The 18,251-nt window shown below is 40.9% G+C and overlaps 1 protein-coding gene and 1 pseudogene across 2 annotated transcripts in view; both read left to right on the forward strand.

Moving 5' to 3' along the window:
- Nucleotides 1-18,251, forward strand: part of slc9a7 (solute carrier family 9 member 7) — a 147,443-nt gene that overhangs the window by 32,814 nt on the left and 96,378 nt on the right. The gene's annotated exons all lie outside the window — the stretch shown is intronic.
- LOC140481175 (glycerol-3-phosphate dehydrogenase [NAD(+)], cytoplasmic pseudogene) lies at nucleotides 4,370-6,015 on the forward strand (annotated as a pseudogene).

The raw sequence follows: 18,251 nt of genomic DNA on the forward strand, positions 1-18,251 counted from the left end.
GCCACTTAAAAATGGCAGGAATCAACCATTTAGCCACAAAGCATGGGGAACCCCTCCAACTTAATGACAAGGAGCAACAGAATTGTTATTAAGAATCTTTTTAAGTAGAATATAGAATTGGACACCTTGGAGGAGACATTTTCTGAGATGGCAAGAAGGCAAATGATGTTGATTAGATTACTTACAGTGTGGAAACAGGCCCTTCGGCCCAACAAGTCCACACTGCCCCGCCGCAGCGTAACCCACTCATACCCCTACATCTACATCTACCCCTACCTAACACTCCGGGCAATTTAGCATGACCAATTCACCTGACCTGCACATCTTTGGACTGTGGGAGGAAACCGGAGCACCCGGAGGAAACCCACGCAGACACGGGGAGAATGTGCAAACTCCACACAGTCAGTCGCCTGAGGTGGGAATTGAACCCGGGTCTCTGGCGCTGTGAGGCAGCAGTGCAACAGGATTAATGTGGAGGACGTCTTGCTACAGTTGTACACAGCCTTAAGTGAGCACACACCTGGAGTACTGTGTTCTGTTTTTGCCTCCTTACCTGAGGAAGGATGTCCGTTTATGGAGGGAGTCCAGCAAAGGTTTACCAGACCGATTCCTGGAATGGCAGGGCACAGCCTTCGAGTAAGGGAAAGACCTTTTTAGAACTGAGATAAGGAGAAACTTCTTGAACCACAGAAGGCTGTGGAGGTCAGGTCATTATTATTATTTAAGACAGAGAGAGGTTCATGGTTGTCAAGGGGATTAAGGGTTACTGGGAGAAAGCAGGAGAATGGGGTTGAGAAACTTATCAGCCATATTGAATGGCAGAGCAGACTCAATGGGCTGATTTGGCCTAATTTCGACTCCTGTGTCTTATGGATTGGTATATCTAGAGAGACCGGATTACTTAGGATTGCATTCACTGACGTGTAGAAGAATAAGGAGGAATCTTACATAAATTCTCTTCGGACCAAACAGGACAAATGCAGGAACGATATTGCAAAGATTAGGCAATGCAGAGCTAGAGGTCACAACCTAATAATACAGGGCAGGCCATTTAGGATAGATGAAAAGAAATTTCTCTACCCAGAGAGTAGTGAGTCTGTGGAATCCTCTGACATAGAAAGTGGTCAGGGCCAAAGCATTTGAACATGTTCAGGAAGGAATTGTTCTTGGGCGAAAGGGAACAAAGGATATGGGGAGAAAGCAGAAACAGGGTATTGATTTAGATAATTACCTATGGCCACATTGAATGACAAAGCAGGCTCAAGGGGCCAAATAGCCTACTCCTGCTTCTGAGATACAGAATCATTTACAAATTGTATACTAAATCCAGAACTGAGCAAGGTAATTTTTTTGTGTACAGTTTGGGAATACAGCAGTTAACGTTACAGTTCAACAAGGGATATAAGTCTGATGTTAAATGTTGGAAGAATTCTCATTAACTGTGACAGAGATCGTGCAAAGCCAAGGACATCCTCTGTAAATTGAAGATGTGGTGCATACAACTCCATGGACACCAAGACTGACAAAGGATGACCAATACTCACCAATACAAGATACTGCAAGAAAGAGGTTGTCTGATTCAGCAGGAAAGACATTGACTGCAAGGAAAAATGAAGAGATTAAAGAGCCTCCAGTTCAAAGGAACCTGCAGACTTCAGACTATCAGGGGGAGAATCAAAGAGACTTTATAAACACATTCCTGCCCTCGCCAAAAAAAGATTACTGCACTGTAGGATGATGTCAGATGGACTTGTGAGCGGAATAGTTTGAGGTCTGGAAGGAGTGAGACCTAAAATCCGTTCCTCTTCAAAGTATCTAACAATGTTTGCCACATCAATATAACCTGTAACTAGTGAGTTGCAAAATGCAATATGTTTTAAATATCTTGCTCACTTCGAGAGACTCTTCTAATTAGACCAAAAGGTGAATTTCTTTTACTAGACCAAAGCAGAGTTTCATTGACCTATTAAAGAGGATGGTGGCAGCAAATAAACATAGAGTGGGCTTGCCTGTACAGAAACTCCTGTACCACTCTCTTCTTTCTTCCTTTTTGCCACTTTCCCACTTCCACTTTCCTCTCCCTTATCTGTCTCTGTCTGTGTGTTTGCTCTCTCTGAACCTTCCATACCCTCCATTTTTTTTTGTTTTCTTTTGTAGATTGACTTCTTCCTTAGCAGCACTGATCATCATTTTGCCAATGGCTAATTCACTGGTGCAAGTAGACACAATGATTACCATGACACAAATATTTATGTACATATTTAAATATCACTTAACAATTGGTGAACAACCTTTCTTACGAATGCTATGTCCTTTCTAAAATGTCACCAAGTTCCTTTTTGTTAGCAAGTTAGTAACACTTCCTCTTTAGAAGAAGAAGTGCTACCTACCAACTAATTCAATTCACAAAAATAGTTTAATATATTATACCAGTTACCTGAGAATGTTGTGTTGTTTGAGTAAATACAGTAATTTATCTTACGATTAAAAATCACTTGCATTTCAATAGCATGTTTAATTAACCATAAGACCATAAGACATAGGAGTGGAAGTAAGGCCATTCGGCCCATCGAGTCCACTCCGCCATTCAATCATGGCTGATGCGCATTTCAGCTCCACTTGCCAACGTTCTCCCCGTAGCCCTTAATTCCTCTAGACAACAAGAACCTATCAATCTCGGCCTTGAAGACATTTAGCGTCCCGGCTTCCACTGCACTCCGTGGCAATGAATTCCACAGGCCCACCACTCTCTGTCTGAAGAAATGTCTCCGCATTTCCGTTCTGAAATGACCCCCTCTAATTCTAAGGCTGTGTCCACGGGTCCTAGTCTCCTCGCCTAACAGAAACAATTTTCTAGCATCCACCTTTTCAAAGCCATGTATTATTTTGTACGTCTCTATTAGATCTCCCCTTAATCTTCTAAACTCCAACGAATACAATCCCAGTATCGTCAGCCGTTCCTCATATGCTAGACCTGTCATTCCAGGGATCATCCGTGTGAATCTCCGCTGGACACGTTCCAGTGCCAGTATGTCCTTCCTGAGGTGTGGGGACCAAAACTGGACACAGTACTCCAAATGGGGCTTAACCAGAGCTTTATAAAGTCTTAGTAGTACATCTCTGCTTTTATATTCCAACCCTCTTGAGATAAGAGACAATATTGCATTCACTTTCTTAATCACGGACTCAACCTGCATGTTTACCTTTAGAGAATCCTCGACTAGCACTCCCAGATCCCTTTGTGCTTTGGCTTTATTAAGTTTCTCACCATTTAGAAAGTAGTCCATGCTTTTATTCTTTTTGCCAAAGTGCAAGACCTCGCACTTGCTCACGTTAAATTCCATCAGCCATTTCCTGGACCACTCTCCCAACCTGTCTAGATCCTTCTGTAGCCTCCCCACTTCCTCAGTACTACCTGCCTGTCCACCTAACTTCGTATCATCGGCAAACTTCGCTAGAATGCCCCCGGTTCCCTCATCCAAATCATTAATATATAATGCGAACAGCTGTGGCCCCAGCACCGAACCCTGCGGGACACCGCTTGTCACCGGTTGCCATTCTGAAAAAGAACCTTTTATCCCAACTCTCTGCCTTCTGTTAGATAGCCAATCCTCAATCCATCCCAGCAGCTCACCTCGAACACCATGGGCCCTCACCTTGCTCAGCAGCCTCCTGTGTGGCACCTTATCAAAGGCCTTTTGAAAGTCCGGATAGACCACATCCACTGGGTTTCCCTGGTCTAACCTACTTGTTACCTCTTCAAAAAATTCCAACAGGTTTGTCAGGCATGACCTCCCTTTACTAAATCCATGTTGACTTGTTCTAATCAGACTCTGCTCTTCCAAGAATTTAGAAACCTCATCCTTAATGATGGATTCTAGAACTTTACCAACAACCGAGGTTAAGCTGATTGGCCTATAATTTTCCATCTTTTGCCTTGATCCTTTCTTGAACAAGGGGGTTACTACAGCCATCTTCCAATCATCCGGGACCTTTCCTGACTCCAGTGACTCTTGAAAGATCTCAACCAATGCCTCTGCTATTTCCTCAGCAACCTCTCTCAGAACTCTAGGGTGTATCCTATCGGGGCCAGGAGATTTATCAATTTTAAGACTTTTTAACTTTTCTAGCACTATCTCTTTCGTAATGGCAACCATACTCAACTCAGCCCCGTGACACCCTTTAATTTTTGGGATATTACTCATGTCTTCCACTGTGAAAACTGACGCAAAGTACTTGTTAAGTTCTCCTGCTATTTCCTTATCTCCCATCACTAGGCTCCCTGCATCAGTTTGAAGTGGCCCAATGTCTACTTTTGCCTGTTGTTTGTTTCTTATGTACTGAAAGAAACTTTTACTATTATTTCTAAGAAGATCTGCATAGTTGGATCTGGCAACTGGGGTTCTGCTATTGCAAAAATTATTGGCCAAAATGTCAGAAAGTCAACCCAGTTTGATTCTACTGTGAAAATGTGGGTTTATGAAGAAATAATAAATGGTAGAAAACTTACAGATATAATAAACACAGACCATGAAAATGTGAAGTATTTGCCAGGCTATAAGCTTCCAGAAAACGTGATTGCTGTACCAGACATCACTGAAGCATCAGATGGGGCAGATATATTTGTCTTTGTTTTACCCCATCAATTTATTGGATGACTTTGCGATGAAATGAAAAATCGTGTGAAGCCGGGTGCAATTGGAATCTCGCTGATAAAGGGAATTGATGAAGGTCCTGATGGTCTTAAGCTAATATCACATATAATTCGTGAGAAACTTGGGATTGAAATGTCTGTACTGATGGGTGCCAACATTGCTAAAGAAGTAGCAGATGAAAAATTCTGTGAGACAACAATTGGATCCAAAAATAAAACTCCTGGAAAGATCCTTAAGGAGTTAATGCAGACCCCAAATTTCAGAATTACTGTAGTAGAGGAGTGTGACACAGTGGAAATATGTGGAGCATTGAAAAATATTGTAGCTGTTGGTGCAGGGTTCTGTGATGGGCTTGGTTATGGTGACAATACAAAAGCTGCAGTTATCCGCTTGGGATTGATGGAAATGTTAGCTTTTGCGAAATTATTTTGTCAAGGACCAGTAACATCAGCTACCTTCCTGGAGAGTTGTGGAATTGCTGATCTTGTTACAACTTGCTATGGCGGGCGCAACAGAAAAGTAGCAGAGGCATTTGTGAAAACTGGAAAAGCCATTGAAGAATTGGAAGGAGAGATGCTCAATGGGCAGAAGTTGCAAGGTCCTCAGACTTCTGCTGAGGTGTACAGTGTTCTTAAACAGAGAAATCTGGTGGACAAATTTCCACTATTTGCAGCAGTTTATCAAATCTGCTACAAGAGCAGACCAGTCGCAGATATCATCACATGTCTTCAGAACCACCCAGAACATATGTAACTTGAGCTCACTCAGACCAGTCCATGTTATAAATATAACCTTTTGTTTTTGCAACTATAGGATAAGTATAACTACTTTATTTTAAATTTATCAATATAAACTGATCACTGAAGATACTTTTTTAAAAAGTGAAACTTAAAATGGAAGTGGTTTTTAATATTTGTATTTTAATTCATAGTCAAATGCAGTTTTTATATGGACTTGTGAAATCTTGCTGAAATCACTTGTGTTTACTAATGTTTCAACAATAATCTTTGAACATTCCTTTTGTCTATACAATTTCACAGCATTTTATCTTTGGCCTTAATTTTCACTAATAAATGATGTAACTAATGTTTGTCATTCAGTTCAAACTTAAGATTTCAGGTTCATTGGAACTGACTGCACTAGGTAAGTGCAGTATTTAAACAGTAAAAATAGTTCAATTAAATGTTTACATTGTAAACATTTGAAATTTTATGCCCTAGGAAATACTTTAGCATAAATGTTTTCAAAAATATAACTTGGTCATTGTCATGTCTGGCTTCACAAAAATGAAACACTAGAATCTTTTAGAACGTCATTGTAATTAACAGCATGTTTTCATAGAGATTAGTGCACATATATTAATGGCACATATAACAGAATCCCTGACACTGCTTTTTATTTAATTATGGGATGTGGACATTACTGGGCTAGCTTTGTTTCCATCCCTAACTGCCCTTGAAGATGGTGGTGGTGGTGAGCTGCTGCCTTAAACCAGTGAACTTATGAAGACCAACAGTGTTAGGGAATTCCAGAATTTGACCCGCTAACAATGAAGGAATGACTATACATTTCTAGGTCAGGGTGATGTGTGATCTGGAGGGAAACTTATCCTGAATATGTGAATAAAGGCGCATTGAATGCTTTTTTCTAAACTACAATTGTCCTTTGATTTTGCCCTATTGGTTATAGAGTAGTAAATACAATTATGTTTAATTTGTAATAGTTTCTCACGTTGCTAATTGCGCCTTTGCCGTTTGTGCAATAAGGCACATAATTGTGCATGTTAATTATTTCAAGGCTTTTTCTGATGTGAGCAGAAATCAGATTTGAGGACCTGTATTAAAACTACAGCAACATTTACCTGTAATGTATATTTTCACGGTTTGATAACAGATAGCTAGAATTAATTGCTGCAGTGATTTTTCTGCTTATCTGGGATGCAAGTAAACAGCTTGATTAACTTTGAGTGTAGTTAGTACTGACAACTTGTTTCCCCAATTCTACTCTCTCTCCTTGCATCCTATCCAGTTTTGAGCAGAACCTAGCGGAAACCATTGTGGTCCTTTTCCTGTGTCTAGGCTACCTTATTCTCCTGCCCCCTGCTCCCCTACCATCCCTCGCTCTTACTCATGTGTCTTGCTTTTTCTGTCATTCAAGGTTCACCAAACAATTCCAGAATGATCAGAGTAAAATGATAACAACCATTATTAGCTTTCTGATTTAACATTGTCACCTGACTTGTGCAAAATAGGTCTTTAATGTTAAGAGCAGCAGTGATATAATGTAACATTTAGCTTCTATGGATCTTGCCAATTAGTAAACAAACTAGAGAGAACTTTTTACAAGATTGCATAATGTTGTTAATTTGACAAGAAAATATCTCTTTGACTTTTAACACTGTGGATTATGTTTTTGTTGACCTCATCATTAACACATAACATGAGATCTTTCTCCTGCATGGGTGCATGATACAATGACTTCACACAAAGATGTAATTGGATTCAGTTTTATCAGTATTTTTACAGGATAGAAAAATCAAATGACTCCTGAGCAGCAGAATGATGTGATTAATTAACATGGGTCTTCACTGTCTGAGCACCTTGGTGTCTTTGTGTGATAGAATCTTTAAGAGTCCAGAGGACAAATGACTGGTTCACATTTGTATCTTTGTTTTCTTGATCAACAAGTCTGCTGATTTGCTGCTTCTCACAACATTTCTAATCTTTTCTATGTAATACAACTTTATCATGATATTTCAGTATTTCAAAGAACTTGGAAAAGTGGGGAAGACTGTGGGGAATCAAGTACAGTGTAACACAGTTAAAAATCACAACACCAGGTTATAGTCCAACAGGTTTAATTGGCAGCACTAGTTTTCGGAGCATTGCTCCTTCGGGTGGTTGGCCCAGGTTACTGATTCACCTATGAGTTCATTATGTACTCCTCCTATCCTGGCAATTTGGTACTACAAAGTCTGCTCACCAGACATTCCATACCTTCTCGACTCACTGCGTGGGAGGTTTTCCTATGGCATTTTTGTTTTCTGTACCAATTCTTTTTGCCCCCGCTTATTCTTAATTCTTGTAAGTGTGGGAGCAGTTTCACCTGGTCTACTCAATCGGTAACCATATGATTTTGAAAACCTCAATCAAAAAGCTGTCTAGGTTTGGTGTAAATAGTAGTGCAGCAGAATACTAAGTTAATGGACTAAAACAGCAGTGATAGAAAACTAAATCAGTTTTTAAAAAAAATTTCTCAAACCTGAGACATTTTCCCTCTGCTTTGCGGCATTCTTTTAGCAAAACTACATCATTAAGTGTTAATTGATTGATGAATGTCATTGAGCAGGTAATTTTCACTTGAACTCCACAACTCATTCAATTAATGCAACCACAATTGCAATGTAACAAGCATCTGGGTAAATAAATGTAAAGTTCGATGATCACACAACATTGCCTTTTGTGAAGGGTACTGCTTGTCATCAGCCACTCGGGTATTTTTCATATCTTCCTGGTGGTGGAAATTGAATAAAGATTCGTGCACCTTGTGTCTCTCACTGAGTCTCACACCTGCACACACACACCATGGGTGCTGGGGAAAAATAAGCACTACCGCAGTTAGGCAGCAGTGTGGGGGAGTTTCAAAAAAAAGAAAAGAAAAAAAATAACAGGACTGTCAGAACTCCTGAGAGCTGGCTAAGAAAAAATAAAAAAACATTAAAGTTGAGAGAATATTTGGCTCCGATAATATTTGTTGCATTTGCATTTAGTGATTGGAAGCATATTGCGATGATGGAAATTTTGACCCAAGATAACTGCTGCGGGTCAGGCGACCATGGTCAACATGGATTTAGTTGGACCGAAGGACCTGTTTCCTTGCTGTACGACTGTATGGATCTCCTCTTAGTGAAAGGTAGCTATGGAAAACATACCTAACTTTCTCTAGCCTACTTTTAAAAATTAATTCCAGCACTTATTGCCCATCCCTACTTGCCCTTGAGAAAGTGGTGAACTGACTTCCTGAACTTCAGTTAAACCTGATTTTGGGTGGGGGAGGTAGGGGAAGCAGTTTGAGAATTTTGATCCAGTTTGACTGAAAGGAAGGAGATGTATTTCCATTTCTGGATGGTGAGTGGCTTCTAGAGGAACTGGTAGGTGGTGGGGTGTTCTCATATCTGCTGCCTTTGTTCTTTTTATGATGGTTGTGGGTTTATAAGGTGCTGAGTCAGGAACTTTGTTAAGTTTCTGCAATGCAACTTGTAGATGGTACACACTACTGCTGCTGAATGGCATTGACTGAGGGAGTGGATATTTGTGAATGCGATTATAGGCTGCTTTGGCCTGGATGGGTCAAGCTGCTTGAGGTTTGTTGGAATTGTGGTCATCCAGGCAAGTGGGGAGTATTTCACCACACTCCTGACTTGTGCATTGTAGATGGTGGACATCTTTTGGTTACCCCTCCTGAAGTTCCCCATTTTTAGAACCATTTACATGATGTGGTTCTATTCGCCAAGCTGGGAATTTGTCTTGCAAACGTTTTGTCCCCTGTCTAGGTGACATCCTCAGTGCTTGGGAGCCTCCTGTGAAGCACTTCTGTGCTGTTTCTTCCGGCATTTATAGTGGCCTGTCTCTGCCGCTTCCGGTTGTCAGTTCGAGCTGTCCGCTGTAGTGGCCGGTATATTGGGTCCAGGTCGATGTGTTTGTTGATAGAGTCTGTGGATGAGTGCCATACCTCTAGGAATTCCCTGGCGGTTCTCTGTTTGGCTTGCCCTATAATGGTAGTGTTGTCCCAGTCGAATTCATGTTGCTTGTCATCTGTGTGTGTGGCTACTAAGGATAGCTGGTTGTGTCGTTTCGTGGCTAGTTGGTGTTCGTGTATACGGATCGTTAACTGTCTTCCTGTTTGTCCGATGTAGTGTTTTGTGCAGTCCTTGCATGGGATTTTGTACACTACATTGGTTTTGCTCATGCTGGGTATCGGGTCCTTTGTTCTGGTGAGTTGTTGTCTGAGAGTGGCTGTTGGTTTGTGTGCTGTTATGAGTCCTAGTGGTCGCAGTAATCTGGCTGTCAGTTTGGAAATGCTCCTGATGTATGGTAGTGTGGCTAGTCCTTTGGGTTGTGGCATGTCCTCGTTCTGTTGTCTTTCCCTTAGGCATCTGTTGATGAAATTGCGAGGGTATCCGTTTTTGGTGAATACATTGTATAGGTGTTCCTCTTCCTCTTTTTGCAGTTCTGGTGTGCTGCAGTGTGTTGTGGCCCTTTTGAATAGTGTCCTGATGCAACTTCGTTTGTGTGTGTTGGGGTGGTTGCTTTCATAGTTTAGGACTTGGTCTGTGTGTGTGGCTTTCCTGTAAACCTTTGTGGTGAATTCTCCGTTCGGTGTTCTCTGTACCATCACGTCTAGGAATGGGAGTTGGTTGTCCTTTACTTCCTCTCTAGTGAATCGGATTCCTGTGAGTGTGGCGTTGATGATCTGGTGTGTGTTCTCTATTTCTGTGTTTTTAATTATTACAAAGGTGTCATCCACGTATCTGACCCAGAGTTTGGGTTGAATTTGTGGTAAGACTGTTTGTTCTAACCTTTGCATTACTGCTTCTGCTATGAGTCCAGAGATCGGTGAGCCCGTGGGTGTTCCGTTGATTTGTTCGTATATTTGGTTGTTGAATGTGAAGTGTGTTGTGAGGCACAAGTCCAGTAGTTTAAGTATGCCGTCTTTGTAGTACAAAACTAATGTAGTGTACAAAATCCAATGCAAGGTTTTCTACAGCTGCTGCTATTTTTTCTTCCCGATCTTTACATGCACTACACTCCAATTTGACCACTCTCAATAGGCCAATTTTTAAACATGGTGAGCCAAACAAGAGAAATCTGAGATAAAGTACAGGAAATGTTAGAATCATTCAGCAGGTCGGTGCACCTCTCTCTGGAATGAGACGCGGTAGGTTAGTATTGATGATATTTTGTCATGCTGCAGCAGAAGGTCATTGAGTTGATCAGCTTATCTGATCATTTCTTCTATCTTTCTGCTGATGTTCCTGAAACACAACCAAAATTTATTTTGGTGCGCATTGTTCCTATGATCAGTTGTGAGGAGCACCTTTTTTATAAAGGCAGGAACAGGCAGTTAAAACCTTTTTTCATCTGTAGTCTTCAGGACCGAATCGCAAGAATACCAAATCTCAAAGGGAGTGATAATTTATACTGTACAAGAAGAGAGTACTGATTAGTTGGAAAGTGGACAGTGTCTGATCGAGGTGTTTTCATGGATGGGGCACTAGTCACTAAACAGTACAAGCACTATGTGATAGAGCTAAGTGAACCATTAACCAACGGATCTAATCTAAGATCTGCAGCCTGCTGTTGATTTAAACAACTAACCAGAAGAGAAAAGGACTTCAAGTTGCCCCACCCTCAGTGATAGTCAGGCACAGTATATCTCTGTAAAAATCAAGGAATTGGATACCACAAGCTGTAGGCCCTGACACATTAGGTAGCATTTGACAAAGTGTGGCATCAAAAGTCCTGGTATAACTCAAGTCAATGAAAATCGGGGATGAAACTCTGCCACCAGCACAAAGGAATTTGGTTGTGGCTGTTGAACATCATCCCAGTGCCAGGATATCACTGGAGGAGTTCCTTTTAAGCAACTGAAGATGACAATCAATGGCCTTCCCTCTGTTGTAAGGTCAGAAATGTCGACATTAATATTCAGCACCATTTGTAAGTCCTCGGATACTGGAGCAGTCTGTGTCCGCACATGCCGCAAGATCTGAATAATGTCAGACTTGAGCCAGTGTATAGCCCTAATGTTCCAGTACTTGCCACTTCAGTGCAAGGCAGTGACCACCAGCAAGAGAGAATCTAACCATCTCCTTATGATATTCACTGTCATTGCCAATATTGAATCCCCAACTATAAGAACCTGGGGATTACCATTGACCAGAAGCCAAACTGGACCAGTTGTATAAATACTGTACTGCAAGAGCTAGTCAGAGTTTGGAAAATCTGCACTGAGTAACTCACTTCCTGACTCTCTAAAATCTGACCACCATTGACAAGGCACACGTTAGTAGTGCGATGGGATACTCCTTGCATGCCTGGACGAGTACAGCTCCAACAACACTGAAAGCTTGACACCATCCAGGATAAAGCAACCTACTTGATTGACACCCTATCAACCATTTTAAACATTCACTCCTTGCCTCCGTGATGAACAGAAGGAGCAGAGGTAACATTCACAAGATGTGCTACGGCAACTCCTTTGACGCAACGTTCTAAATTCATGAGTGCTGCTACCAAGAAGAACCAGCAGATGCACATCGCTACCTGCTTTGGGCAACACTCTCTCTAGGACCTAAGCATTATGTATAAAAGTCCTGCCCTGATTTGCCCTACCAAAATGCAGCACCTCACATTTGTCTAAATTAAACTTCCAGGACCATGTGGTTCAGGTGTTCCCTCAGTGCTGTTCGGGAGGGAATTCCATAATTTTGGCACAATAACAATGGAGGAGTTTGAAAATGATGGTGTTTCCATGCAGTTAATGCCTTTGCCCTTCTCAGTGGCAGAGGTTGCTAGTTTTGGCAATGCTGCCAAAGGGAACTCTACTGTGTTTTTTTTTCTAAGTTGTTTAGAGCATAATTATTTTTTATGTCAGAGATAGAATATGCATCTGGTGACATATCATATCATATTGTTTTAACATGAAAAAACACCCCTTACATTTGCATTAATAATAACTTTCTCAACCACTAGATATCTCAGAACACATTACAACCAATGAAGCACTGTTACATTGTAGGAGACATGACAGCTAATTTGAGCTCATCAGACTGTCTCAAGCTTCACTGCAATGAGTAGGTAATCTTGTTTTTCTAGTGATTATTGTTTGAGAGATTAATATTGTTGAGGTAGAATTTAAAATTAATTAATTGAAGCTACAATTAATAGCTGTTTGTCATAAAGACGACATGGATACTACCACTGGTTGTTGCAAAAACCCATGTGATTCAGTAATGCACTTGGGGAAGGAAATGTGTTGTCATTACCTGGTTTGGCCTATGTGTGACTCCAAACCCAGAGTAATGTAGATTTAACTCTAAACTGCCCCTTGCAGTGGGCAATTATGGTAGGGTAACAAGTGCTAGCCTTGGCAGTGATTTTGATATCCATTAAATAACTTTTGAAAAAAGTGATTTCAATCTGCATGTAGATTTAATAATCCGATTGATACAGGTAACCTAGAAGATGAGTTTATGGAGTGCATTTGGGATATTTTCTTAGAGCAGCACATTCTCCAGCTAACCAGGAAGCAGGCTATTTTAGACCGGGTAATGTGTAATGAGACAGAATTAATTCATCGGCTCCTGGTAAAGGAGCTTCTAGGTAGCAGTGATCATAACATGAAAGAATTTCACATCTGAGATTGAGAAGTTTAGGTCTGTGACTAGAGTTTTAAACTTAAGTAAAAGCAGTTACAAGGGTATGAAAACTGAGCAAGCCAAAAAGTACTTGAAAATTTAGTTTGAAGGGTAGAATAGTAGAGATACAGTGGCAAACATGACAGAAATTCTAGAATGATGCACCAACCAATAATTTATTCAAAAAGGAAGAAAAAGCTAAGTAGAAATATATAATCAGATAATGTATTTTAAAGTCAAAGTTGGAGGAGCACAGCAGAAAGCAGGAGAGTTGATGTTTTGGGCATTAGCCCTTCATCAGGAATGTGGAGGGGGAAGGAGGCTGAGAGATAAATGTGGGGATGGGGCAGGAAGTGGCAACAAAAGCAACTACTGGTTCTGCAGAGCAAATCTGGGGAATTGATGATGGGGAAATAAGGAAATTATGGAATTATGGAATGGTTATTTTTAACAAATAAAAATAGAAATTGCTGGAGAAACTTTGCAGTCTGGCAGCATCTGTAGAGACAGAGTTACAGCATTCTAGTCAAGTGATCCTTCTTCAGAACCAGCTAGGAAAAGGTACTAATAATGCTGATGATGAAGAGGGGAGGGAAAGGAATGAGTTGAAACAGAGCCCAGAAGGAGACAGGGAGAAACAGGGTAGGCAGACAAGAAGATTGTTGATGGTAAGCCAAGGAAGAAAAAGTAGATAGGTGATAGTGGGATCTATGAGTATTTGAAAATTAGTTGGCAGTGCTAAAGACAGCCAATTTCATGACAGGACATGGAGTGAGGGGCTGGGTACTAGACATGGAAAGAGGTGTTCGTGCTATAAAATTATTAAACTTGATGTTCAGTCCTGAAAGCTATATGGTTCCCAAGTGAAGGTTCCAGAAGAATAGATATTTTGTGCCTATCTTCACTGTAGAAGGCACAAATGACACCCGAGAAAAACTTGTAAATCAAGTATTGAAATGAGGGTGGAACATAAATAAATATGATCACCACGAGGGAAACGGCAGTGAGAAAACCATTAAAGCTAAAGGGACCTCTATTATTTGCTATTATATGAATGACTTGGATTAAGGAACTGAATGTATGGTCACTAATTTAGTACTTTCAGTTACTTGTATGGAGTGTTTTGTCTGCATGGATTTGACCTTCTATTGTTCTGCCTGCCGTGAGGCGTGAGTTTTTGAGGCTGCTGTACTTGACTAGAAAGCTGCTATTCTGAATTTGCTGCATCTGTCTCTACCTTTTATCAAACAGGGAATAATATCAGGAGTTTCAGTAAGCTTTCTTTTAGTTATGGGCAGCACAGTGGTTAGTGCTGCTGCCTCAGTGCCAGGGACCTGGGTTCGATTCCAATCTGGGGTGGCGGTCTGTCTCTTTCTCTGTGGAGTTTGCACAATTCTCCCCTTGTTTGTGTGGGTTTCCTCCGGATACTCCAGTTTCCTTCCACAGTCCAAGGATGTGCAGGTGAGGTGGATTGGCCATGCTAGATTGCCCATAGTGTCTAGGAATGTGCAGAGTAGGTGGATTAGCCATGGTAAGGGGGGGGTGGTGTTACAAGGATAGGGTGGAGAGGAGGGTGTGGGATGCTGTTCAGAGGGTCCATATAAACTTGATGGGCCAAATGGCCTTTATCTGAACAGTAGGGATTCTATGTCAGAGTGTTATTATACTCCTCTTATTAGACTGTTGGTGTTCCGCTATATAAATCTCAAACGGTTAGTATGCAGGTACACCAAGTAATTAGTGAGGGGAATAAAATCTAAAAGTAGGAATGTCAGTGAGACCACATCTGCAGTATTATGTACAGTTTTGGTCTCTTATTTAAATCTGCTTCTAATTTCTGTGCTCATATGCCTTCATATCCTCACCTCACAAAAATGGATTGGTTAAACTAAACATTTAAAGGCATCCATAAGGATTTTTTTTAGGGATGTGTGCCAAATCAGGGTAAATTATACATTGACAACCCCCCCCCACTTTGCAAATTCCAAGTTACTCACCTGTTATTTCACTGTTGCTGATCACAATCCTGGAACTCATTTGTTGTTGTACTTGCACTAAATGGACTGTAGCCATTCAAAAAGGCAGCTCAATACAGGCTTCTCCAGATCAATTAGCTACAGGCAATAAATGCTGGTACAGCCATGAACTACCCAACCCCTAAATGATTAAAGAAAGGTTTCCATTTCTTAATCTAGCTTCTAACACAGCCATAATTTTAGTAATAAAGTCTCCTTGACCCAAATGCTCTCCTTAAAGGGAATGGTTTCTATGTATTTAACCTAGAGAATCTCTTTGTTGTTTTTAGAGACCTTGATCAGAGCACCCTTGAGCCTTGTAAACTTGATGACATTGAAACCTGCTTTGTGCAAGCTGTTATTGTGGCTCTGCTCTGTCTGTCCTCCGGGGCAGCCTCTGTTTCCTGATGTGCAACGTCTCAAAGTGAATGCCACACACTTGCTGTAACCTCATTTTCCTCTTGCAGCCTTCTGGTTTCCACCTGGAGTTCAGGAACTTTAGGGCTTGAGACATCTCCTTCCATGTGCTTAACCCAACCTCCACACTCCAGTCCTTGTTATTGCATAGACTGCGATTACACACAACTCATTGTTAGCCACCAACAGTTCTCATTAATAGCTGTTCAGCCTCCGAGCCAGATTGTTATCCACTCCTTTGTCTGTCTGCTCTTCTCTCTCTTTGAGCGGTATCTCCACCTATCATTTACTCCTTAACCTCCACCCCCTCCGTGTCTTCTGCATGAAAACTAAGATTTTCCTAGCTACCATCAGTTCTGAGATAGGTCACTCAAACCGAAATGTTATGTCTGATTTCTCTCCACAGATGCTGCCAGACCTGCTGCATTTTCTGCTTCCGTTACCCCAAATATAATGTGGTGTCACAATGAAAAAAAAATCACCAATTCCTACTTCAAGCTCTTGAGTTAACAGGACAATGTTCCACAAATCTTTTGGATTGTTTACAAGCTAGCTTTTCATGATTTGTGAACATTGTAACCTTTTTTCCTTGTGGCACTGAATGGGTCCTAACCTTTTGGCATTTGGAAATAATAGGGTCTGAATGTCGATGGATATGGTAGGTAGCAGAGAAGTACTTAAAAGGCAGAACTGAGTCTCTATCTTGCTGGTCAAGCTATTGTTTGACAACTAAAGCTGTCTTGGGAACAGTCCAATTGAGTTTGGTTGCTATAGTTGCTTTCCTAATATCTGTCAGTTTATCTCCTCTATCAAAAAAAGAGTGGAATTTGGTAGTAAATTTTGGTTTTTCTCCACAAAGCAATCAAACATTGTCTTGTATACTTGAAAAAAACGTTTTGTGTTAGTGAAGAAGCTCTGAAATGTTGCATTGGATTTCATTTCAAATTGGCTGAACTTAGCCACATGGGATCAAAGTGTATTGATCTGTTAAGTGTGGAGGCAGTGCTGGAACTTGTTGCAACAAGTCATTGTGAAAGTGCATAGAAAAACAATAGAAAATGAATATCTATTTGTGAGCCACCTTTTAAGTTTAAAAGATGCTGCTGTTTAAAGGGTCAGCTTGTCTGGAAGATACAGATTTCTGGTCCTCCCCTACCTGTTCTTACACACATTTTATAAAATGAAAGTAGTAAGATGTCAGGCAATGAGCTGAATTAGAACACCAATAGCCAGGGCAGCTGGTGGAAATTTAAATTCAACTCATAAAATCTGGAATTGAAAGTTATGGTGGCAACAAAGCTATCATTGATTTGTCATAAAAATACCATTTGGTTCACTGCCAACTTTAGGGAAGGGATTCTTGCTGTCTCATCCTGAGAGTCCACACCCACAGCAAAATGGCTGACTCTTCAGTGTCCTAGCAAGTGACTCAGTTCAAGGGCAATTAAGGTCGCACAACCTCCACTGGATTTGGCTGAGAAGCACAACAAAGAATTGAAGAGGCATGTACTGAGCTGGATAATCTTAGCTGATTTTGTCTTTCTAATTTATTCTTGGGATTTGCTGGTTGGACGAGTGTTATTGCCATCTCTAATTGTCCTTAAAAAGGTAATAGTGCATTCTGCTGCATTAGTACAGATAAAAGAAACGGACTTTAGTGGCAAGGAAAGCTAAAGGTGTGTGTGTGTGTGTGTGTGTGTGTGTGTGTGTGTGTGTGTGTGTGTATGGCCGACTTGTGCTCTTGAATTTACGGTCTCACTTACAGCTGAAATAAGTGAATTTTTAATCAGCAGGGGAATTGAGGATTTTGGTGAAAAGGCAGAGAAATGGAGTTAATGGTTATCTGAGCAGTCACGATATGATTGAATTACAGCGCAGACGCAATGGATTGAATGACCTACTTCTGCTCCTATGTCTTATGGACTTACTATTGAAGCCTTTCAATGTTTAAGTCATGAAAACCACAAATCCATACACTCACTGTATACAATGTCCAATGATTCAAAAATGTGAATGAAATATGACTACTTTTATTTGTTAAAGGGATGTGAGGACAATTGGCAAGGCCAGGACTACTTGTCCTCCAAGGCAGTGAGAACTACCTCCTGGAACTGATGCAGGAGGGACATCAGAATTCAGGATTTTTGATCCAATGACCATGAGGAAGCAATGATAATTACAATCACTTGTTAGTACAGAACTTGAACATTGCTGAAAGGAGAGACAGTTTAAAGTTTTTTGCATCTTGCTGATCTTGGGACAATTTGCAAGAAAGCCAAATTTCAAACGTACAACTTAATTACTGCAGAAGAAAGGGGTACTTTTGTTGGCCAGTTGACTCTCGTTGGTGGAGTTATTGTCCTGGAGAAAGTAACAGGGGACTATCGTCTCCCCAAGCTCTAAGGTAATTCATAAAAACCTGAACAGATTCCTTGTTTAAATTTCCATGCCCATATGTTGCCAGCTGCATAGGTTGCATGTCTTGACCAGGCAACTGTCAAGTCTCTTTGAGTCTGCATTTAGGCAGGCCAAGCTTGTCTTCCCAACATCAGCAACAGACCAAACACCAACATATCTTTTGTGCGTCAAATCACTGGTCATCCCTGATCATCTGACTCTGGACATAGAGTCACCTTTGAAGCAAAAGTGAGTACTGCAGATGCAGGAGATTAGAGTCAAGATCAGGGTGTTGCTAGAAAAGCACAACAGGTCAGGCAGCATCCAAGGAGCATGAAAATTCCCGTT

The sequence above is a fragment of the Chiloscyllium punctatum genome, chromosome 9 (assembly GCF_047496795.1).
Source record: "Chiloscyllium punctatum isolate Juve2018m chromosome 9, sChiPun1.3, whole genome shotgun sequence".
In the NCBI taxonomy this organism is placed as follows: Eukaryota; Metazoa; Chordata; class Chondrichthyes; order Orectolobiformes; family Hemiscylliidae; genus Chiloscyllium; species Chiloscyllium punctatum.